Below are 24,728 nucleotides of genomic sequence, written 5' to 3' on the forward strand. Positions count from 1 at the left end.
GAATGCATGTTCTCTCCTCGACATAGTGTCCATTGACAATTCAAAAAAAATAAAACACAAAACCAATTGACATAAAAAGGTAAATTGAAAAAAGCACCAGCCAAATATATGTCCAAGGGGGAATCAAAAAATGATTGTGTCCTTCACTCCAAGGACTGGAACCGGAGCTCGATAGGAAGGACCAAATTCTCTCTTGTTATCGATCTTCTCTCGAACCAGTTCTCCAACTTGGGGTAGCCAGCCGACTACCGGGATCTGCAACGCAACATCCGATGTGGAGGGCAAATGTTCATTTGCAAGACTGTCTCTGGTCTTTTGTAGATCCTGTAAAACATTGCAATGTTCATCTACGTCAAAGGTTGTGGCGCGAGCCACGCAGTCTAGACCGTCAAGGTCAGGGACGTACATCTTGATGCCAAAGAGCCTTTCGTATGGGGTCTGCCCACCCAGAGACCTTCTAGGGAGATTATTAAGAGCACACTGCACGCCATTGAGGTGGACCAGCCAGTTTCTGCCAGTGCCTACAACTCGAGCTGTGAAAGATTGCTTTAAATCACGGTTCATTCGCTCCACTACACTATTACCCTCAGGTCTGTAGGGAGACGAAAACTTGACTTGGACCCCCATCGAAGTCATGGCATCCTTATACGCCTTAGAGGCGAAGGCCGGACCCTGATCCGAATGGAAGGTACCACAGGCAAAAATCCCTACAAAGACACGCAAATCTCTATTGCCAGTCCGTGAATCAGCGCTGCGATGGGACCAAACCCATACAAAGCGTGTGCATGAATCCACTGCTAATAAGATGTACTTATACGCAGTATCAGAGGAAAAAGGACCGCAGTGATCTAAATAAACACAACCTAGCGGTTTATTAGAAATGTACAACTGTGTCTGTGGCGGACGCGCAGCAGTCGAAGGTTTAATCTGCTGGCAAATGTCACACTGAAGGACATAATCTCGCGTCAGTTTGTACAGTCCCCGCCACCAGAAACGTTGTTGTAATTGAGTTACAGTGGCCGAGATGCCCGCCTGCGCAGACGCCACACCTTCATGTGCCGCTGTAATCAACGTAGCCCTGCGATCCGAGTTGGGAATCAAACGTTCTCCAACTTCAGGCATTTTTTTTACAAAAGGAACCTTTTCGAGACTTAAGTGGTATGTGTACTTCGAAGGGAACCCCGTAGGATGTTTACCTCCCTTCTCAGTGGCAGCAACAGCCGCCAAGATGTCATCATCAATCTTACTTTTGGACCGTGTAACTGCTGCAACTAAATATGTAGACACCGCTGATTTCGCTGCTTCATCAGCAAGCGAGTTACCGACAGCGTGGACTCCCACACGCTGATGGCCGAGAGTATGAATCACAAAAACGAGTGGCAACGTAGCCTTAAGCTCAGCCACTCAAACCCAGATCATCTTGTGTTTTATTGTGCTCCCCTTGGAATCACGAAAATCATTCTGAATCCAAAAGAACAAGTTTTCATTGTACGACTGGACACAGTAGTAAGAATCACTCACAATAAGAGTAGTTACACTAGGATCAGCGTACTCCAACGCTAGTAATAGAGCACGAAGCTCTGCCAATTGTGCGGTGCAGTCCCCTAGAGTCTGCGTGTGCACTACTCTGGACTTGAACTCATCGTTCACCATGGCTCCGACCACAATGGCGCATGCGGAAACGTAGCCGTGTTTAGAGCCATGCGCAACCTGCGCCGAACCATCAGTGTAAATGATGCAATGGAAGTCCTCCAAAGGTCGCATAGCCAGAGGAGCAGGATAAACGAATTCATACTGCAAGTACTCTTGCGACCGTAAAGAGGCGTCAAAAATAAACGTGACATCCGTGGACGTCAAGGAAGCAGCCCATTGAATCCACCGAGGGTGCAAAGCTTTAGAATTTGGTACACTGGCTTTCGTAACTGCCTCCAAATGAGGACAGGGTTTAACAACCAACATGCGTTTTCCCTGTGACAGAGCACGTTCCTTAAGAATCGCCATCTGTACTGCCGTTAAAACTTTCTCCACAGTGGAAAACCGCATTTCAGCCGAAGTGTACAAGTGTGACTTGTAAGCAATAGGTACTGTGTCTCCTTCATTAAAAGTGAGGTACGTGAAACCCACTGTCCCTGGAATAATTCTTATCACCAGGTTGGTGTGGTTATCACGAGTCAGTAAGAATTTAGATGCGAGCAGATCAGCCTGCAAGGATTGCAAAACGGCCGAGTGCTCAGGCAGCCAGCATGATTTGGAAAAAGTTGGTTGTATCAAAGCATACAAAGGCTTGATACGCTGGGCATATTCCGGAATGTATGTCCTCCCGAAATTTAAGAAACCCAGCAAAGACTGTAATTTTTTCAGCGTTGTTGGAGCGCGCAATTGTGCGCATTTCTCCAAGAAGTGAGGAGCCAAACCTCTTCCTTCATTGTTGAGCTCATAGCCCAGGAACAACACTGTGTACTCCGCAATGTGCGATTTTGCAAAGTTAAATTTGTAACCCATGTCTGCAAAGGTACAAATTATTGAATTCACTCGACACAGATGCTCCCAAATTTCGTCGTCTGTGAGATACATGTCATCCACATACGAGCAAGCATCTGGGTCGATTCTCTCCAAAAGAGAGACTATGCGGGCGGTAAATATACCAGGACTATTCTTATAGCCCATTGGGAGACGCCAAAATTGTTTTTGGACCCCAGCGCTAGTAAAACTGTTCCATTGGGAGCTAAAGCTATCCAATCTGTGGGCATAAAAACCGTTGGAAATGTCAAGCGTTGTTTTAAAACGCTTACGCACTAGACTATCCACTAGGGCAGAGCCGTGAGTATTCTGTACTGCACAGTTACAGCAATGCGAGTTTAAATGCCGGTAATCCAATACCAAACGATATGACCCGTCCGGCTTGGTCACAGTAAAAAGAGGGTTATTCATCGGTGACACACATGTTTCAATAACTCCCTGATATTCCAATTGTTCAAGGATTGCCGCGACGGAAGCTTTGGCTTCACGCCGTATGGGATATTGAGGTTGAGGCTGCGGCTGAGACCGTAAAGGAATCTCGTGGCATGGGGACAATTTATCCCAACCACATTGGTTGCGGTACAGAGCCGGTGCTAGAGCCCTAGCCCACTCTTCTGCAAAATGCTGTGCATGCTCTTTCGAGACAGTGTTCGTGAAACTCGGGAGGATTACCTCCTCCCCTCGCGGAGCAGCGAGCACAAAAGGTGGGGGCCAGTCAGCCCCCGAAAGCAAAATGTCCTACGTAGACGAAAGATTTTCCCAAAATACCCCTTTGATGGTACGTTGTATGTCACCTTCTATTAACAGGAACATTTCATAAAGTCTATCAGGGGGAGCAGCTCTTGTATCCGCTGTTTCTATCACAACATAAACATCAGTCGCTGTCACCTTCAGTAGTGGACGCAGGGCCTCTCTCACAATGGTAATCTCCGCCGCACTGTCCAGCAAGGTCAGAGCCCACGTCAGATTCCGAAGCTGCGTTCTCACTATCTGTGGCATATCGATGCGCTGTTAAAGCCGCGACTTTCTTTTTGGCAAACTGCGGTCTTTTCGGCGTTGAGCCGTCCTGCTTCCCTGCACCGTCTGTCTGGCGGGGCTGGTCACGTCCTTGCTGACCACCCCGATCCCTTCCGCCTCCTCCACCACCGGTCTTCGGGCTGATGAGTCCTGAAAGGAACGAGGAGAGCGTTGATCAGAAACCTGAAATCGATCAGGTGATTTAATCATCGCGCGATCGCGCAAGTCATAAACACGCTCTGTCGGCGCAGGCATCGAAGTCGCAGGATAAGAATCCTGAGTCTGCTGTTGTTGCTTACCCTGTTTCTGTTTTTTAGGCCAATTTTGTTTTTTGGACTTGGGCTGAACTTCTGTCTCAGAAGACTGCCCTTGAGGTTGTCTTTTCTCCTTGACTGAAAAAGGCTTCAGACCCTTACTTGTGCGACCCACTGTTTTATAAGCAGCCACAACAATCCTCGCTAACTGGCGGGGTTTTTCGGCATCGGGGATAGCAGCCAAAGCATTAGCCACCTGAAAGTTCACTGCATCCCCCTTGACATTAGCAAGTATGAGATCGCAAACTATCTCAAAGGAGCCACACAGGCGCATACCCAATTCAACCGCTGCTTCCGGTCCGTGATCATCTTGAACACGTTTAATGATCGTAGGCAGTACAGCCATAGATGGGGTGCCGTAACACCTCGCGTAAACAGCTGCAAACGTTTTGCCCCAGGTTTCACAGTCAATGAGTTCGGGTGCCAAATCTTTTGGTAAACTAATCGTCAAGATTCTATGTTTATCACCAGGAGTTGTATTAGGAAATACTGCTTCCAGTTGGTCAAATTTTTCTGCAAGCCAGAAAGGAAAGTCATCCTTTTCATCGGGGCGCTTACCAAACACAGCATTGACCATTACTGGACTGAGCTTCAAACCGCCCTGTCCCGCTGGAAGAGCCGGACCCCCCGGGGGCCCACCCGGGAGATGACGACCTATGTATTGCACTAATGCACGAATCACAGCAACAGAAACTACATGTAGTCTACGAACCTCTGCTAGGGTACAATTGCCGTGGTGAGGATGAGGTGTAAATCCTGCCAGAACAGGCCAATTTGCGCCCGGAATGGACAAAGGACCTAACCTCGGAGCGGTCAACGAATGGGGTAGGGCGCCAACAAACCAAATGCGATGCTGCCAATGATCAATAGGTACTTCCAGTGCCCTGTACGGAGTATATTCAGCCGGTACAGGTGAGGCAGTGTAGTTGTGGAACACACCAAAATTAGCGTCCACAGCCGGAAACGTCACCCACGAATAAAGCAGTTCGTATGGGTAAGCTGCATCCGCACTCACCACTAAAACCACAGCCAAGCCTTCTAATGGGACCTGGTAATTCTGCATATGATTGCGCACCGCAATGCGACTATGCTGCGGAATGTCCACAGGCTGGGCCATGACTGCACGGGAACTAAGAAAAACAAAGTCAACTTTGTAGCACAACTGGGTAGTAATTCAAGGAAACCGTTTTAGAAAGATTCAAGCTTGAAAAGACCTATTTCAAAAATAGGTAGGTTTGTCCGACACCACCGTTTTCCGGAAACGACAGTGAAGGGGTTAAGGTTCGAATGATATACTACTCGAGTGTCATGATATAAGACCACCAACGGTTGGGCGCCATGTAGCAGGGTTTCCGTTCTCCCACAGAACTGTGCATAGAGATTTGGAACCTCGGCGAATTAGGGTGACCCAAAACTCACCTTAGTACCCCAAATCCCCTTACCAGGCTAGCTACAGTGTCTCATTGGTCATCACAAACTTCCAATGATTTAGACAAACCAGAACATGAACTTACGATACCTCAGGTTACGTGGAACACATGAACACTCTTTCGTTATACTATCATTTCAAACAAGAACGGGGAGCAAATGAGGACACGTGCACATTTGAAATATTTATTTACTAATGCCGTTTTCTCAAACGCAGTATCTTAGATAATACAAGGAAACATATTATCACAAGCAAAGTTATCAGCATAGTTACTAGTCCATAGAAAGCAAAAGGTGATAGCATGCTAAGATGCTTTAATGAATAAGAGTTAACAACACCTATTTCTCACCCTCCCTAACTAGTATATTATATTAATATCTAAGAAGGTCTCTTTGGGTTTTAGCAGGGCGGGCCCATACCTCAAGATCCTGGTATGAAGAGATCACATCAGCTTCCACCAGCTCTCTCTGCATGCGAACCGCATCAAGTGTGTATCTGTGCTCTAAGCGAAGCAATATAAAACGCGCCTAAAGCCAGAATTTGGCAGGAGCTGCACTTATGTTATGTCTATGAAGGTGCGGAGATCAGACCTCACAACAATTCTTGGCGAGTTATCCTTGAAGCTTCAGCACTCTCTGTACAGACATAGTTTATTAAGCAAAGCTGATATCAGAGCAATAACATATTATTCTCATGTAAATCACAATGCTCTTGTAGGTTGAAAGCTAAATCAACAATTAAGTGTCGTGTGCAGAAGCAGCAAAAGGAAAAATGGCGTTTAAACATTTAATAAGCCCACGCTAACTTAACACAATATATAGATAAGCAGTAACTATATGACAGTTGGCAGTAACTGGAACATGATCTTGTAACGGGAGTGATGCATTAGATTTCCCTAGTCAGTCATTGTCTTGTAGGCCTGATAATGGGGAAAATCTATTAGTTAATGCTAATGAGCCCCCTCCCCTTGGGATCGGCATACCATTTGACTGTATTAAAGGTGGGGCTCCTGAGTTGCGTCCTAATAATGCGAGGGTCCTTAACAGGGGGCGGGTAGGTTCCCGATTGAATTGCCGCTTGGTATACTGCGGGCAATATTTAGGTGGAATTCCTTGCCACCCTGCCCTAGGATAAAAGAAGCCCAGGGGGACTGCCTAATGTTATCATCCATTGTCCTCAAGTCGGACCCATTCCATAGCATTCTGGCGACTGCGCTGGTATCATTAAAATTAACAATAATGCAGTCCCCTTCAACCTGCTTTACCGTACGCCCAAGCCATCTTGTGCGCCTTGCCATTATGACGTTTGGGGATATGTTGTTATTACCCATGCAATTAAGGTCACACCATTTCCTGACTTTGTATAGGAGATCCGCCGTTGATTCTAGCTCCCCATCTTTCAACGGTGGAATCCCTACCAGGACAATCGCCAGTGGTGCTGCTTCGGGTGGCAGGTTAATAATCGGTTGTTGGGTAACTTTGCTTCTAGGCTCCGCCTTGTTTACAGTAACCCAGGGATCATGTGGAGGTAAAATATCATCTGACACCGAGCTACTAACAAGCCCGGGGCGTGATGAACTGCCCTCGTAACCACTTCCACCTTTCATCTGATCAACAGCCAAAGTTGGACGGGAAATATCAGAGCGTGGAATTTCTAATAGTGCCCTAGAATTATCTGGTCAAGCCCAGCACAGAAGCACAGGAACACAGGCAGGTGAGGGCAACAGCAACCCCCAAGCAGCGCTCCACCGGGGCTCAGCAGTGTTTTTAACATGCCTCCTGGCGCGAGATTGGCGGCTGGTGACAATGCTGCTGAGGTGTCTGGGGAATGTAGTTTGTCCCCTCCGCTCGGCGGCCGCTCTGTGTGGCGGCAGCGGGAGGGAGACCCGGTCAAGCCCAGCACAGAAGCACAGGAACACAGGCAGGTGAGGGCAACAGCAACCCCCAAGCAGTGCAGGAGAGCTTAGGGAGGTGGTAGAGGAGTCATTTTTCTTCGATGTGAAGAGGAGCTGAGTATCGTCAGCATAAACGATGATCTTGGCACCTAGCTCCTCCGCCATCTGTATCAGGGGAGTGACATAGATGTTAAAGAGAAGAGGGCTAATAGTAAACCCCTGAGGCACCTCCGTGGTCATAGCCTAGGGGGAGGAAGAGAAAGGGGGGATCCAGACTTGTTGAGTTCTGTCCTCAGGAAAGGATTTCATCCATCTATAAGCACACCCCGAAACTCCAATTTCCAGGAGACGGTCAAGGAGCAGGGAGTGTGGCACAGTGTCGAAAGCCGCTGATATGTCCAACAGAAACAGGGCTGCTCTACCTCCTGAGTCCAAAGTTTCCCGAATTGCTTCTGCAACTGCAACCATGTCTGTCTTGGTGCTGTATGTGACTCTGAAGGCAGACTTACCTGGGTGAAGCAGGCCATTGAGTTCGACATAGTCTGACAGTTGCCTCCTAACCAATTTTTCCACAAACTATCGCTGCAGCAGGAAGGAGAGAAATAGAGCAATAGCTGGAGGGGATGGTGGGGTCAAGGGTACGTTTTTTTAACAGTTGGACAATTCTAGCCTGTTTCCAGGTTGTGGGCACTGTGGCGGTAGAAAGAGAGTGATTGATCAATCGATTTCACACAGGGTTAATTGTCTCTGCAACCATAGACAGCAGTCTAGCCAGGCAGGGGTCTGTAGGGGAGCCAGATTTAAGAGACTGGAGGACCACCAAAGAGTCTGGCTGAGCGATGGCAGTTAAGGTCACCAATGTAGATGGTAAAGTAGGAGACAGCCCATTGGGGTGCATGTCCCTTACTAAGAGACTATTGTCAAGATCAAAATTAGCTTGGAGAGCTTGGATTTTGTGGATGAAAAAGCTAGCGAATCCTTCAGACCAAGCAGACGCTCTGGGAGAGAGGAAGCTTTGAACGATACAAAAAAATTCCTTAGCATTGTTTTTAGAAAGAGCAATTCGTTCAGCGTAATGGAGACTTTTTGCTAGAGTGATCAATGCATAATAGGCCTTTTGCACCTTTCTAAGGGCCAGCCTTGTGATCGGGCAGTACTCCTGTCTTCATTTACGTTTGAGTTTTTTTACACAATTGCTTCTGGGTTTTAAGAGCGGTTAAAAACTAAGGTTTAGAAGGCGAATCCTTGGTGCACCTGTGACAAGAAGCAGGAGACAATCGCTCCACCGCCTGAAGGATCCAGTTGGTAAAACTGTCAAGGGTTCCAATAAGGTCATTGGAGAGAGCTGGGCAGGAATCTGCAAGAACCAGACTGAAAGCAGAAGGGTGAATTTTGCCAGAGGTTTTCCCCTGTGGCCCTTGACAGGGCGGACCGATTATGTGTTTGCAATTGGTTTGTTAGGAAAAATGGATCAGAAAATGGTCAGACCAGGGTACAGGAAGAGGATCCATAACTGAGATAGGGAAATTGGAACAGATAGGATCGTGTAGGTGACCACCCCGATGAGTGGTGGAGCTGACCCATTGTTGGAGCTGGGCAATAAAGCGACATAAAGAGTTGAGAAACTCCTCGGTATGCCTCCGGACCTTTTCAAATCAAACCCATCTCTCTGGGCCCCGTTCCTTGCGGCTGTGCTTAATGCGGCGGCGGGGTCAGGCTGCCCAGAGTCATGGGGTACCTCAACAATTGTCCCTGTATTCAAGAAGAGAGATCGCAACAGCACTACTTGTTACAGACCGATTTCCCTTATTGATTCCGTCGTTAAGGTCGTGGGTGGAGAAGTGCTGAATAGATTGACAGACTGGGCAAAAGGTAACGGGATTATTTCTGATATCCAATATGGGTTTCACTCAGGGCACTCCACCTTAGCACAATGCCTTAACCTGTACATGAGTCTCGGGAAGTACACCGTTGCCCGCCAGGGTGTGATTTACATGGCGTTCATGGATCTTTCCTCCACTTGTGACTGTATCAATTAGGGGAAACTATGGCAGTCCATGAGTGCCATGGTGTGGAGGCCACTCTGGTTAACTTCCTGAGGGACCTGCACAGGGCTACAAAGGCAAACATAAGATTTTCCCAGAACCTTAGGGTATCAAGGAATTATAATGTTGAAAGGGGAGTAAGGCAGGGATACATTTTTGCCCCGTTTCTTTTTAATTTATACATTAATGAGTTGGACAAGACCTTGGTCGAAACTGGGGCCGACTTCCCCTATGTTGGGTGCAGGGGTCTGCCCGTCCTGCTTTATGCGGACGATGTGGTCCTCCTGGCCAGAACCGCAAGAGGTCTGCAGTCTTTAATAAAAACCTTCTGTAGCTTCATGGCTGATCGCGACCTAGCCATAAATAACACTAAATCTTATATAATGCAGGTTGGGTCGCGTCCTAAGAGGCAGTACTCTTTTATGGTGAATGACGAGAAAGTACCCATAGCGACAACTTTCTCTTACCTGGGCGTTCTTTTTGATGACCATTTAAATTGGGGTGCTCCAGTGCAGAGAAAAAGAGGGGAGATCATAAGAGCCAATACAGCTATTTTCAACTTTGCAGCAAAAATGGGTAAGCGCCCAGTTGCGGCAATGTTGAAAATATACAAGGCGAAAAGTATCGCAATTGGTAGCTATGGCAGTGAGTTATGGGGTTACGTAACATCCGAGGGTATTCAGGTGGCAGAGAATAACTTTTTAAAACAGCTCCTGGGAGTACCCAAAGGAATCTCAAACCTAGTAGTACACGAAGAAACTGGGTTACCTTTTATTTGTGACATCCTAGCAATGCGTTCCCTGCTTTTCTGGCTTAAGTGCTGGTTAAATGAAGATCTAGATTTTAACCCCCAGTTACTGAAAGAAGTTTTATGTCTGGACCACATGCTTAACATCCCGTGGCTAAAATACATAAAAGGTTGTTTTATGGAGCTGGGGCGTCCAGACCTATTTTTAAGACCTGATTCTATTACCGCTGCGGATGTGGAGTTTGTTAAAAAGTCTTTTATCCAACTTAAAAAACTTAATAGAGATGTGGTAGATTTGGCTAAACTCAGTGTCCGTAAATTTGTGATGCTTAAAACTAAACATCAAGGGAGCCATATCTTTCATGGCCCTTGTTGGCCCACGAGCGGTCTTTATTAACCAGGTTTTGGATGGATTATTTCCATCTTTTACTCGCTGTTCCGAAGGAAAGCCACAGAGGCTAGGTGTTACCTTCCTGTGGCTGTGACAGAGTGTCTCCCCAGGACTTGGTGCACTTTATGTTCTTTTGCCGCCTCTATGATGCTCCCCGGAGGTTCTTTTTAAAGCCTCTTTTAAAAAAGTTGAATTTTACTCAGGTCCGCCCGGCCCTTTGCTTTTTGCAAATGTTAAAGCCAGAATGCACTTTATTCGTTATTGGATATTTGAAATCCTCATTGAAAATCAGAAACTGCGTGGAGAACTAATAGACCCCTGAACTGTAGTTGTCATCTCAGTAGCCTTCCCTCAAGAGTTTACATGTATTTTATAGGTGACTGTTTTATTGTACATACTTCCCCTTATTTCTATTGCAATGAACTCTTTATGTAATGTGATTCTGAATTCTGAATGTGTTTTATAAGATTTAGCAAATTTTAATGGTTGTAATGTTGCTTTTATTGTTTTCTGACTTGCAAAACCAAATAAAGTATTTTGACTTGACTGGTACATGTAATATAGCTGCATATTACTTGCTATATACCGCAAAAAATAATAAAGGGCTATTTAAAAAAATGTGGATGAGCAGCGAGGCTTTGTCTGCAGCTGCCTCAACCTGATCAGAGACTGTCAGTGGCAGCCGGCACAAATCGGGGGTGGTGAGTCGTGGGGGGCGTGGGGGGTGGTCCGTAGGGTAAAGGTTAAAATAAAAAATGTAAAAAAGATTTACTCTTTTTATTGATGATAAAGCAGGGTACATCAGTGATATGGTTGTTACATTGAGCAATGTAAGGACGACATTTACAGAATCAATAAATATCACATTTACTGTACTCTTTGTTGGAATGTTGACCTTTGACCCTCTTACTCAGTAATGACCTACTAATTTCTGGCGATGGAGTGGGTACCTAGCAAGGGTGTTGTACATATATCTCCCCGGTATGAGTTCCACTTGCCCCATATCTGGTCCCATTTCCTCAGACTGCCCGAACGTTTGTATACTACCTTCTCTGCTATCATGCACCAATTCATGTCTTCTATAAATAATCATAAATAAAATTAAACTTACTTCCTCGCTGCGTCCTCCTCGTCTCTCCTGCCGGAACAAGGAACAGGAAACACCAAGGCTCCCCTGAGCCAATCACAACGCAGCCATGCAGCATTGTGATTGGACTGAGCACCGTGGTTCCGCACTCTGATGGGGCCTGGGAGTCTAGGTATGTTCTCCAAGCGGGCTGTAATGCAGCCTGGGTGGAGAACATGCTAAGTACGCATGAATGTGAACCCTCTGACCGTGGTCAGAGGACATCACCCCCCTGGCAGCCCAGTGATGCTCTGCATCGCCTTTGGTCCTAGCAGCCCTCCTTGCCAGGGTTTGAGGTTAAACCGTTCCTTTCATTTTTTTCCACGCCTGAGTGATTGTCTCCAGATTTTGCCACCATTGCTTCCTTAATTGTACTGTAAGTGATTGTGTACACATTGTATTTTTGCCCTTTTCTCTGTTCCCCCTCCTGTGGTTGTTGTTTTCCTCCCCTCCGTTTCTCCCGCAGTTTCTGCCCCGCTCCTGCCTCCCAGCTGCCCATCCCTCCCCTCTCCCCTTCAAAAGCTGTCCACTGTGGGGAGCGCGCATGAGCTCTCAGACCGTGGTCAGATGACATCACCCACCCTGGCAGCCCCTTCTAATGCCAACCACTATGCGGTCGCGCAGCATACTCAACGCGCCAAAAGCACGCCTAAGGCGAGCCCGTCTGCACCTGGACCGCGCCCTGTGCCAGATCCCCTGGCCACCGCGACCTCCACAGGACCCACCAACGCTACAACGCAAACACTCTCCACGCACTCAACACCGGCCGAAATACCACCTGCTTCCAGGCTAACCTGAAGCTCACCCACGGACCCTTCACCTGCCGAAGCTGCAGCTACACCAGCCAGCGTGCTCCGGCACGCCCTGCTCATCCCAACACCTCAGGCCACAACCATCTCAACTGCATAATGCTCAACACCCGCTCAGTCCACAAGCACGCCGTTGAACTCTGGGACCTACTTGACTCCTCCGCCCTAGACGTTGCCTTCCTTACCGAGACGTGGATGAACACATCCTCGGCACCAGACTTAGCCATAGCCATCCCTGATGGCTACAAGGTGACTGGCTGGGACTGGAACAACAACAAACCAGGAGAAGGAATCGCCATTGTCCACAAGAACACCATCAGAATCTCAACCAGTCCTGCAGATGCCCTCAGCACGGCCAAACTCCTTCACTTCCAGATCTACGTCAATAACACCACCACCCTCAGAGGAACCCTCGTCTACAGACCCCCGGGACCCCGACCACAGTTCAGTGAAGCCATCTCCGACCTTATCAGCATGCACGCCGTCGCCTCCACAGACTACATCCTCCTCGGAGACCTGAACTTCCACCTCGAGATTGCTAATGTATCCCACACCGCAACTGGAAAAAAGTCACTGAAGACCAACTCTTCGCCGCACTCGCCTGAGACTCCCCACCCGAGCCCACCGAGACCGACACAGCAGCCCTCAACTTCAGACAATGGGTCAACGTCTGTGCCAACCCTTGCCCCAATCAGGAAACCCTCCAACAGACGCACCGACACGAGGGCTATCTGGTTAAACAATGACCTCCAGAATTCCAAGCACACCTGCAGAAGACTCGAGAAGCAATGGCGCAATGACCAGACACCAGACAACCACGCAGCCCTCATAAATGCCAGATGCAAACACCACCAACTCATCCGATCCGCCACAAGGAACCTTCAAGGAACGCATCGAGAGCAACAAACACAACATCAAAGAGCTCTTCAACATCGTAAAAGAACTTGCCACCCCCAGCTCCAGCTCAAATGACGTTCCACCATCTCAAGAACTCTGCGACTCCCTGGCTACCTTATTCCACCGGAAGATCGCAGACATCCACAACAGCTTCGACACCCAGGCGTCGACGACAAACACCGACAAGCCCTAACCAGCACCCACCAAACACACCAACCTTCTGCTCTTCTGGAACAACGTCAACGATGAAGACACCACCAAAATCATGAACACCATCCACTCCGGTGCACCCTCCGACCCCTGCCCCCACCACATCTTCAACAAGGCAAGCACCATCATCGCACCCCAACTATGAAAGATCATCAACAGCTCCTTCAAGACCACCACCTTCCCAGAGAGCTGGAAACACGCCGAGGTCAACACCCTCCTCAAAAAACCCTAAGCAGACCCTAAGGATCTCAAAAACGTTCGACCCATCTCCCTGCTCCCATTCCCGGCTAAAGTCATTGAGAAGACCGCCAACAGACAACTGACCCACTTCCTGGAAGAGAACAACGTCCTGGACTCCTCCCAATCCGGATTTCGCAGCAACCACAGCACTGAGACCGCCCTCATTGCCGCCACTGACAACATCAGGACCATACTGGACAAGGGCGAAACCGCGGCCCTCATCCTCCTGGACCTCTCGGCCACCTTTGACACCATCTGCAATCACACCCTACACACATGTCTCCGCGTCACAGGGATCCAAGGCAGAACCCTGGACTGGATCACCTCCTTCCTCACCGGCAGAACCCAGAGAGTCCGCCTCCCCCGTTCTGATCCGAAGCCACCACAATCACCTGCGACGTACCCCAAGGATCATCCCTCAGCCCGACCCTTTCCAATATCTACATGGCACCGCTCGCAAACATCATCCGAGCATACCACCTCACCATCGTCTCTTATGCCGACGACACACAGCTGATCTTCTCCCTCACCAAAGACCTGGCCATCGCCAAATCCAACCTCCACATGGGCATGAAGGCCATCGCAGATTGGATGAAGACCAGCCTACTGAAACTTAACTCATACAAAACGGATGTCCTCATCCTCGGCACCAACCCCTCCCCATGGGACAACTCATGGTGGCTGACCTCGCTGGGAGCTGCCCCGACACCCACAAACCACGCACGCAATCGGGGGTTCATTCTGGACGCAACGCTCTCTACTACCCAGTAAGTCAACACTGTCTCCTCCTCTTCTCCAACACCCTCCGAATGCTCCACAAAATCTACAGATGGATCCCCACCGAAACCAGGAGAACGGTCACTCAAGCACTGTTCAGCAGCAGGCTGGACTACGGCAATGCCCTCTATGCAGGAACCACATCTACCCTCCAGAAGAGACTCCAAAGAATACAGAACGCCTCCTCCCGCCTCATCTTTGCCACAGCCAAATCACCACCCACCTAAGAGATCTACACTGGCTACCGGTCAACAAGAGGATCACCTTCAAACTCCTCACACACGCTCACAAAGCACTCCACAATGCTGGACCATCATACCTCAACAAACGAATGTCCTTCTACACCCCGAACCGCCAGCTTCGATCCGCCGACCTCGCCGTCGTCCCACGCATCAGTCAAACGACCACCGGCTTCAGATCTTTCTCCCACCTCACCGCAAAGACATGGAACACCCTCCCCGCCCATCTACGGCAGGCCCAAGACGTGCTGATCTTCAGGAGAAATCTCAAGACCTGGCTGTTCACGGGTGAGTAGTGCACTCTACAAATGTTTGATTGATTGATTGATTGAAAGTTTAGCCAGCCTGAGGCGGCCGGCCAATTATTCATTTGAATTGAAAACTACTCCTCCCCTCTGTCAGCAGATTATCCCCACCCACCCCGCCCCATCTGGAAATGCTGCAACGCCCGCAACAGGAAAAAATAAAATATAATAACATTGAGTTCTTATCATTTTATTTTTCGTTACACTACTGAAAAGCAGTGGGGCGACGCTCATCTGCCGTAGCGGAGGAGCCGCCACCGGAGACTGTGATAGACTTACGAACGGATAAATCATCAAATGGAAAATATTCATATTTCCTGATTTTTTTGCCACTGCACAGTCTTTTTATTTTTTTGTATTAGTGTTAAGTTGAGTTTTAGTATCCGAGTTGTAATCTGGTCCATAAAAATATCAATGCTTTAATTTAGAGGAAAGAAATCTTTAGCGACCCCATTCATCGTGCGGAAATGATTCACCCTAAAAAGCAGTCACAGTATTCCATGCAGAGAGGTTTTGTGTGCAAAAAGAAACCAAGAATAATGAACACTACATTAATTTTGTGAGTGACATGATGAATAGATTTGAATGAAGGACTTTCAGAAAACCAAATTATGGGCAGCTCGCAAAAAGTGCTGATGGAAAAGAGAGATTTCCCCAAATGGAGAAAAACAGGCTAAAAATATTGATTTCGATGAACAAGCTAAGTGAAAGAATATGAGGTTTTCGAAATTAAAATGGCAGGTTAATTTAAAGAGCGAAAACATTTGCATATTCTATGCATTGATAAATGGCTATGGAAAGAATTGCAGAGAAAGCATTGGTTACCTTTTAAAGGGCACCGAATTTGAAAGGTAAATTGTTTTGGAGCCTATTTGTGTCATCTTGTACATTAGAATAACTGGTTACTTCAGGCTTTAAATATGTTAGGGGCCATGTTTATAATTTTTCTCTAAACAAATGGAATGCGAACAGATGGGCCAACAAGTTTAAAAGTGAAATGAGTTGTTTTATTGATTACATACAAACATGTGTTGCACATGCTTTGCCATTTTGTTTGGCCTCTTGTACATACGGATTACTATTGGAGAAATTAAACTTAGAAAAACGTAACATATTAATGCCATTAGAAAAGTGAATTAAAACACCAAGAAGTTTAAGAAAAGGGATTATGGTTGGGGGAGGGGGTGTGAAAACCTACTCAAGAAGCAACCACAAGCCATTACTGGGTGAGGTACAAGACAACCGTCTGGTAGCTTGGCACATAGCAGTCAGGCTTAACTTAGAGGAAATGTGTAAAGAATGTGTACAATAATTCAAACAGTAATAAAGTGAAAACACCACACAAAAGGGATCCCACACCTGATTAGAAAAATAGAGTAACTTGTAATACATAAAACAATACCAACACAACAAAAATCCAATCAGTTAAACCAGATATATGCAATTTTCCGAAATATCCAAATGTTATTAGCATCCACCAACATTCCAAGGAACAGGAACAACATCGCTTTTGGTATCAGACCATAGCATGGAATATTCACACTAGTAAGTAACAACATCATCACATTGGCAGTCCATGATACGCCCACCCCCTACCCAATATCCTCATGTTTTTGTCTGGCAAACCCTTGGCTCATAAATTGGTGTCTCCTGGCGCACACACCAGTCCACATCCTTCCTCCAGAGTGCCAGTGAAGGGGGTTCTGGCTGCTTCCAGGCTCGGACAATGTACCGCTGGCCACCAAGGAGGCCACTCCTATGAAAGACCTTTATGACTTCGGTTCCCCAGACTTCTCCAGGAGAGCCAGTATGGTCACCCTAGGACCCAAGTCAATGTGGTGGCCAAAAACCCCAGAGATCTCACACTACCCCTCTCCAAAGGGATGACACAGCCAGGCAGGACCAGACCACATGGAAGTAGTCAGAGGCTGAAAGGGAACATCTCGGGCCTGGACCCCCAAGGCCCATCCTCTGAAAACCCGGGGGCAGATATGTTGATTTGAACCATCCAAAACCACGTGGAAATTGCCAGCTCTCTTTGGGCCAAGCATGCCTCCATCCAGTCTGGTCAAAATTTGAGGGACCAGGCCAGGCCTGGGAGGCAAGAGAAGTGAATTCCAAGATAGTTAAAGGAGTGTCACTTCACTTGCACCACAGACTACCTGAGATGTCCAGCAGTGTCACCAGAAACTGGCACCAAGTGTGATTTGCATACATTGATCTTCAGACCGGAGGCCTCCTCAGAGGCAGAGGACATTGAGGCACCTGGGGCCCAAAGGCCGAGTGTCACTGAAAAAAAGCAGGACAACATTCCATAGAGCGCAATGCAGTCCTCAATGCCTCCCACACACTGCCATTCCCCAATCCAAGCGTCATGCCTCATCGGGCACTCCAGAGTCTCTTTAATGAGGACAATCAGTAAAAGGGACAGAGCGCATCCCTGATGAGTGCCTATGCGAATCACGAAAGCCCAGGAAAGGACGCCATTGACATGGACCTGGGCCTCAAGGGCATTATACAGGAGACGCACAAGTCTTTGACACCATTTCATGGTCGTTTTTGGAGGCCATATTCCAATGGGCTGGCTTTGGATCTGCCTTCTACAGACTTGTGCGTCGGCTGTACAATGCCTCACTTCAACGCTTCAGGGTAGAGGGCTCAAAGGTGGGGTATCAGATGGGTGTAACAGTGCTTAACGAATTTGATGGGGAACCCATCTGGGATAGAGGCCTTTCCCGATTCGAGATCAGTTAGAGCCAAGCCTATTTCCTCTGCTGGGAATGGTTGATTAAGTTAAGTTACTCTTCAAATTCCCAAGAAGACGCCGACACGGAGGAGCAGGGAGGCCGAATTTCGATTATAAGATTGGCTTGCTTATCCAAACAAGGAGAACTTTTGGAAAAATATCAAGAGGCACATAAACGAACACGAATAATTTCTATTAAAGAATTAGCCATTATCTACAACAGGCTTATAGACAATAAAAGTTCCTTTTTATTACCATTAACGGTGGCTCCTCTGTGCAATCAGAAGAGTATATCTCCACAATGAGAGCTCAAGGAAGCATGAGTTACCTGAGTAATGTATAGTACGTGTAGCAACCATTTGAAACAAATCATTCACAAAATACAGAGCAATTGGAGTCAAATGTTTTAAGGTCCTGAAGAAGGTGTCAAAAAAGAAAAAAAGCACCGAAACGCTGCGTCGACTGTTGTTTTAACTTTGACTTGTGAATATGACTATGTTTTTAACTATATGTGTGTTATATTTTTTTAGATTGTAACCCAATTGGGAGGTAAACAATAAAATCCATGATCATTTTTAATACTACACTAAATCGTTTGACTGATATATTCATCTGTGTGTTTAATCTTCTTAACTTTTGGTTCAGCTGTTAATTTTGCCTAGTGTATAATTTAGTCCTATGTATGACGATATAGGGAATTGTCCGTCTGAAGCTAGACCAGGTCCACCAATAATAATTCTTGCTATTTCCAATCAGCTAGTTTAAAAGTCAGGGACATTTAACTTTTTCTATGATTAAGTTACCAGGCCAGATAGTCCGGAATAGAAGAAAAAAGGATATCCCAAATTAGTGGGGATTCAACCTTAAGCGGGAGGGCAGGGATCCCCATGTAGAGGATTTGGCAGTTGACAGCAAAAACCTGCGCAATTGAAGGTAACTACTCACAGAGGGCTTCGGTCCAGTCGTCAATGGCTGGTACTATCCTTTTGGAGACTTCCTGGGTTGTCAGCCAATAAAGTAGTTTGCTAGATTTATCCCCAGACTTACATACCAGCTGAATCAATGCTCTCCAGCACTGCTTTGCCTCTTCCAGAGATACCTGTCACAGCGTGGATCTCGCCAGTGGCAGCCAGCGCTCAGCATCTCCCAGAATCCAACCACAAGCCGGTCCCTCCAAGGCAAAGACCTGGGTCTCCTGTTTTACCACCTGCGCCTTCTGGTGCTGCTCCTTTATCCGCACATACCATCTAAGCAGACCTCTCAAGGTAGAGTTGCTCGCCACCCACAAAGTCCCAGCAGAGGACAGTGAACCATGATTAATTTAAATAAAAGGCATGAGGTTCCACCTCAACAAAGTCAGCGCAGTATTGGTCCATCTGGTGCCACTCATTAAAACACCACCGCGGCCGGAGGGATCCCAGTTGAGTTTCCTATTCTAGGAGGAGGGGTGCATGATCCAATATGCCTCCTGGCAAAATCCGGATGGATTGCAGTGATAGTAAAACACACGCCAGAGTAGATCAATACAGAACTTTGTTTTTGTGCTGTGGACATGTATGTGTAGGACCCCTGCGAGGGACTCCGCAAATGCAGAGATATGCAATTTTAAAGATTTTAGTGAAAATAGGGCCAATAAGCACCAAGCTCCAACTGTGAATTTCTGTTTGCACCAGACAATGACAAGATCACAAATTCAGGCCAACTGTGATGGAGCACGGGCCGCGTACAGGGACCCAGTTAGGGCAGCTGAACATAAGTACCTTAGATCCTGGTTGTGGAGCATTGCAAGGTCCTGCCTCGAATATGCGTTGAGCAGCTAAAGGGGTGCATCGGTTCCAAGTAGCTAAGAGGCTGCGATGCACAGTCCTGCATTGTTGTTGAGGTTCCTATCAATGAGGGGCTTGCAATGGGAAGTCAGGCATCAAGGCTGTGCCACACAGGGGTGTTGCATCCATTCCAAGGAGCTGCAAAGCTGCAATTCAGAGTCCTGCACTGTCGTCAAGGCAGCAGTCGACCAGGGATTTGCAGTTTGAGGGCCTGTGTCAAGGATGCAGCATGCATCAGCAGTCCCAATGAGGCCGCAGGCTGCGTGGGCGATCCGGAGTCCTTGTGACAGTGAGAGCCATGCAGCGGAGGCAGTGCGTCAAGCCTACTCTGGCTTACATTGTGCGGCAGAGCAGGTGCGTCAGTTCGACTGGATCCACAGATGTGCAGGCAGAGCACCTTCAGGTCCACTTTCAAGGGTTCAGGTCTGGCGTGGCACCATTTGGCAGGTTAGGACTCAGATAGCAGAGCCCAGGTGATGGGTTCAAGGTTGTTGGATTCTTCTGTCCCTGAGGTTGCAGTCAGGAGGCCAGCCAACTTGCCCTTGGAGTAACTCTGGTTAGCTTGGGTTCAACAGATGCAGGTCCAGTCCTTCTAAGCCAGGCAGGAAGGCAGTGGGCATCAGGTCAGCACAGCAGAGATGCAGTCCTTTGAATCAGCAGTCCAGCAGAGTGGCATTCCTTTCATCAACATAGCAGTACTTCTTCAGAGTATCCATAGGTCCAGAAGTGTACTGAAGAGCTGGCGTCTAGGGTGCAATATTTATGCCTGGTGCCTACTTTGAAATGGAGGAAGCTTCATGAGGTTTCCATCCCTATGAGGTGTTAGGAATCACCTTCTTCTCTGTCCTTGCCCCAGCTTGTCTGGGGTCACAATAGCCTAGTGACAAGCTCTTTGTGTGAGTGCTCAGGTAGAGTATTTGTGATGTGGAAGTGTGGTAGGTGCAGCTCCCCCCTGAATAACTCAGAGTGCCCCATCCTGCCAACCCCTTTCTTTCCTTTGTCTCACTATCTGGGAGCAATACACAGAGGCCAAATGCCAGCTACACCTAGTCATGTGGCCCAGGATCTGGCTGTAGGCACCAAATAGTTAGGACAAGCACATGGCAACTTTCTATAAGGGGCATTTTCAGAGTTGTGATTACAAATCTGACTTTACCATTACAGAGCATTCCTAATTAAAAAGAAATTGACATCAAAATTGACCCACCTACCTGGCCCCAATTGGAAGTTACAGCTTATTAAGTGTAACAGTGTAACTCCAATGTTATCCTATGAGAGAGGTAGGCCTTGCAGTAGTGAAAACAAATTTAAGGGTTTGTCACTACCTGGAAATGTAACACTCAAAAGTACATGTTCAACTTTTTAAATACACCACGCCCTGACCTCTGGTCTGTGCAGGGTCTACCCTACTGGTGGCATTTATGTTTGACAAAAGAAGGTTTGGGCCTGGCAAAAGGTTTATTTTGCCAAGTCGAAATGGAAGTGAAGAACATCACACACAAGCCCAATGTCAGGCCTGAGATATGTTTGAAAGGGCTACTTAATTTGGTGGCACAACCAGTGCTGCAGGTCCACTAGTAGCATTTAATTTACAGGCCCAGGGCACATGTAGTGCCCTTTTACTAGGGACTTGTAAGTGAATTAAATATGCCAATTAGATATAAACCAATTCTACCATGGTTTTGGGAGAGCAGAATCCCTTTATCACTGGATGGCAGTGGTAAAGTGTGCAGAGCCAAAAAGCCAACAAAAACGAAGTCAGCAAAACAGGAGGATGGAAGGCAAAATGTTAAGGGAGAACCCAGATCTTTTGACTGGGTGTGAGTGTTTGATTGGTTCAGATGCTCCGTCCATCACCACCCCCTTTTGTACCGGGAGAACCAACTATGCCAGGTCTAACATATTCCTTATAAGGAAGCAGATGCTAGTGATAGTCAATTACTTCGAATTTCTGGTGTCAGATCTGGTTTGGGGGCAAAAGGGCCGACAAGGGCTACTGCGCTACATCATGGGGGTTGGGATTCTTTCCTTTGGTGACATAGGCTCTTTCGCACTTTGCTGCTGGAAACCTGGCCAGGTAAACCCCTGTACCCTTAACTCTCAGGGTAGCAAGGGCGAGCAATCCAAGGTATTTCAGGGAGGTAGTGGGGGAGGTAGATTCTCAGAACTCAAGCAGTAAAACAATAGACAAACAAATGTGAATGTCCAACCTAGTGCTTTTCTATTATTCAAAATAGAAGTACTTTATTTATGCCACAACTCCTTACTATAAATGAGAAATATGCAACTCTATAGGGAAGGTATTCTATGGATATTACTGAGGTTACTACAAAGACAAACGGAAACTTTAGATTTAAGCACATGGCAGCTTCACTATGGTAACAATTAGCAGTAAGTATGTTTTGACCAGGTAGTTCTCCTAAGCATTCTGTAATAATCTCTCCAAAATCCCACTAATATCTGTTAGTCAAGTTCTCAGTCAATGTTCTGGCATCTAGTATTACCTCAGGAGAAGCACACTCAGGATCTCTAAAGGTTGGTTCTTCAAACCAGTTGGGCAAGTCTGGCACTCACATCTTGGTGGATTATTTACTTCAGTCAACGGTACTGGGTGGAGGTCCAAGGGGTAGAGCAAAGATAGAGTTAGCACAGGTCCTCTGGTTCTCTGTGGTTATCGCTGCAGTGGGTACTTGGTGATTTCCATGTTCACTGTAGTTTGTCGTGGGCATGCAGTGAGAATGAGAAGCACTCGGACACACACGGGTCAACTCTGGGCGGACTCCCTCAGCAATCGGTTTCTCCTTAGTAGCTTGCCTCTCCAGACTTGACAGCAGAGTTTCTCCTCTTCAAGCAGACACCTCCTGTGAGGCATGTCACTCCTTCCTTCTCAATGGGCAGGCAGACTCCCGGGTATCAGGTAGAAACACAGCTCTCCAGTATAATGCACAGACTTGAGGGGATGGCCCTCACCTCCAGGAGACTGGCTAATAATGAAGCCAGCCCTGGATCTCAACAGTTTTCCCATTATTCAGCAGATTACCCTCCTCCGCCCCCAACCCCTTGTCCCTAGTCAGTGAAGAAGCGTGGAGCTGGAATCAAGTGATAAAGTATGCCTCCCACTTCTGTACACAATTTCCAGACAGCAGATGCGTATCCGAGGTCTAAAGTCCAGGAACCAGTTTGTGGTGGTTCCTTTTCACATTTCATTTCTGGCAGTAGTGCAAATGCAGAGTTTGTGTGAGACCATGCCTCTCCAAACAGGTGGTGATGAGGTTGGCTCTAAGTAGGAGTTCCTATAACATATTAAAAATAAGGGTGAAATGCTGTACCTGATTTTCATCAATCTTCCTGGAGAGGGCATCCAAAGAAAGACAAAAGACCCAGGCACAGCCTAAAAACCACGAAGTATATGGTGATATAACCTAGATCTACTGGATCATTCACATTAATTCATATCTCCCAAAACTGCGGTGTAAACATTAGAGATTCAGAAATTAACTTAACATCTAGTTATTACTTACAGCTGTTATGGCCACACAAGGCCATCCAAATCCATTGGTTTTACTTGTGAGCAAATAGGTTATTTAACACTATGCTCTAAATATCTCACTGGACAAATATGTGTTATCAAATTGAAGCCCAGATTTTGATTCCAATGGTACTTACCTGCATTTTTTCTTGAATTCATTTATGATTCAAGCTCCTCTTAGTTCAGAAACAATGCTTGAGACCTATTTTAATGTAGACATTAAAGTCTGTGCTATTAATTCCCCGAGGTATCTTCAAAGTGATTGGCAACTGACATTGTTTAATTTCCTGCTTCATTCTGGCGGCGGTGTAAATCACATTTTGTAAATGTTGTACCAAACACCTGTTTTAAACAATACTTACTGGGCCAAATGAATGACCAGTTTTGCGAGACGTAAATTGCAATTTTTTGCGACTCGCAAAATGGAATGTACTTATGTGTCTCAGACCCATTTAGCGATTACCAAAGGGGTTGCAAATGACCTGCCTCATCATTATTCATGAGGCAGGTCGGAATTTGCAACCCAATGGAAATGGGCTACAATCACGAGGATGGCGGCCTGCTGGGGACAGCGGACCACCATGTCTGTGTTTGCTTTTTAAGTAAAGCAACTTTTTTTTCTAATGCAACTCAAGATAAACAGGCTGCGTTTAAAAGAAAAAAACAAAAAGTTTATTTTTAATTTTTTTAGGGCAGGCAGTGGTCCTGCTCGTAAAAAATTGTTTTGCATACATTCACAAAGGGGAAGGGGTCCCCTGGGTACCACTTCCCATTTGCAACTGGCTAACCACCAACTTAGAGTAGGTGGCAAACTGCATTTGTTTTCCGACCACATTTGCAGTCGCAAAACAATCGTACATCCACCTGCAACTGGCTATTAGGAAGGGACGCCCTTGGCATGCCCCTTCCCAATAGCAACTCGCAAACCTTATTTTACGAGTCAGTCATAGGTTACCGGCTTGCAAAATAGGGTTTGTATTTATTACACCCTTTTTAGAGGTCGCAAAAGGCCCGATTTTCCGTATGCAACTACTAAATAAGGTCGTACATCTGGCCCACTATCCCTAACTTGTCCAGTTTCTGGAAAGATGCCCAAAAGTCCACGCTTTTCTTTAATTACTTGTCACACATATGGGCAGTGTATATAACCCATAGCAGGTTAATAATACCATCCTACATTTTCAGGACAATTGACAGCTAAAGCCCATTGGGATTTCAGGCACACCGCAGGGATTGCTCTATAACTGATGGCTAGAAAGACTAAAGTATTATTTGTTATAAGGAGAAATTGATGCTAGTCCATGAGACTTGTGTACAGGCTAATTGTTATCTAATTTGTGTTCACTGGTATCAAGAGATGAAAAAATAACGTGCTCACATTTCAATTTACCCCTTGCTGTCATTATGGTCATATTTTTAAATTCATGGTAAAATAGGTATTCCCCAAAGGTGCCAGTCATATGCCTTCAGGTGTTGATCATGATGGGGGCGTGACTGGACTTCGCACAAGATATCCGCAGCTCTATAGAACTCTTGAGCGGCTCTGGCGTCTATCTGGGGGAAAAGGCGTATCATGCCTTTTCCCTACCTGAGCTATTTGATGTCGCTGCCATTGGTGCTAGGACGCCTATGCTGGCAGGTGGCTGTTATGGACTCCCGTATTGAT

At 46.8% G+C, this 24,728-nt stretch overlaps 1 protein-coding gene across 2 annotated transcripts in view; it reads right to left on the bottom strand.

Annotated features, from left to right (window-relative positions):
* Positions 1-24,728, bottom strand: part of DCLK1 (doublecortin like kinase 1) — a 1,138,541-nt gene that overhangs the window by 348,218 nt on the left and 765,595 nt on the right. The window lies entirely within an intron of this gene.

Source organism: Lissotriton helveticus, chromosome 8 (assembly GCF_964261635.1).
Source record: "Lissotriton helveticus chromosome 8, aLisHel1.1, whole genome shotgun sequence".
Lineage (NCBI taxonomy): Eukaryota > Metazoa > Chordata > Amphibia > Caudata > Salamandridae > Lissotriton > Lissotriton helveticus.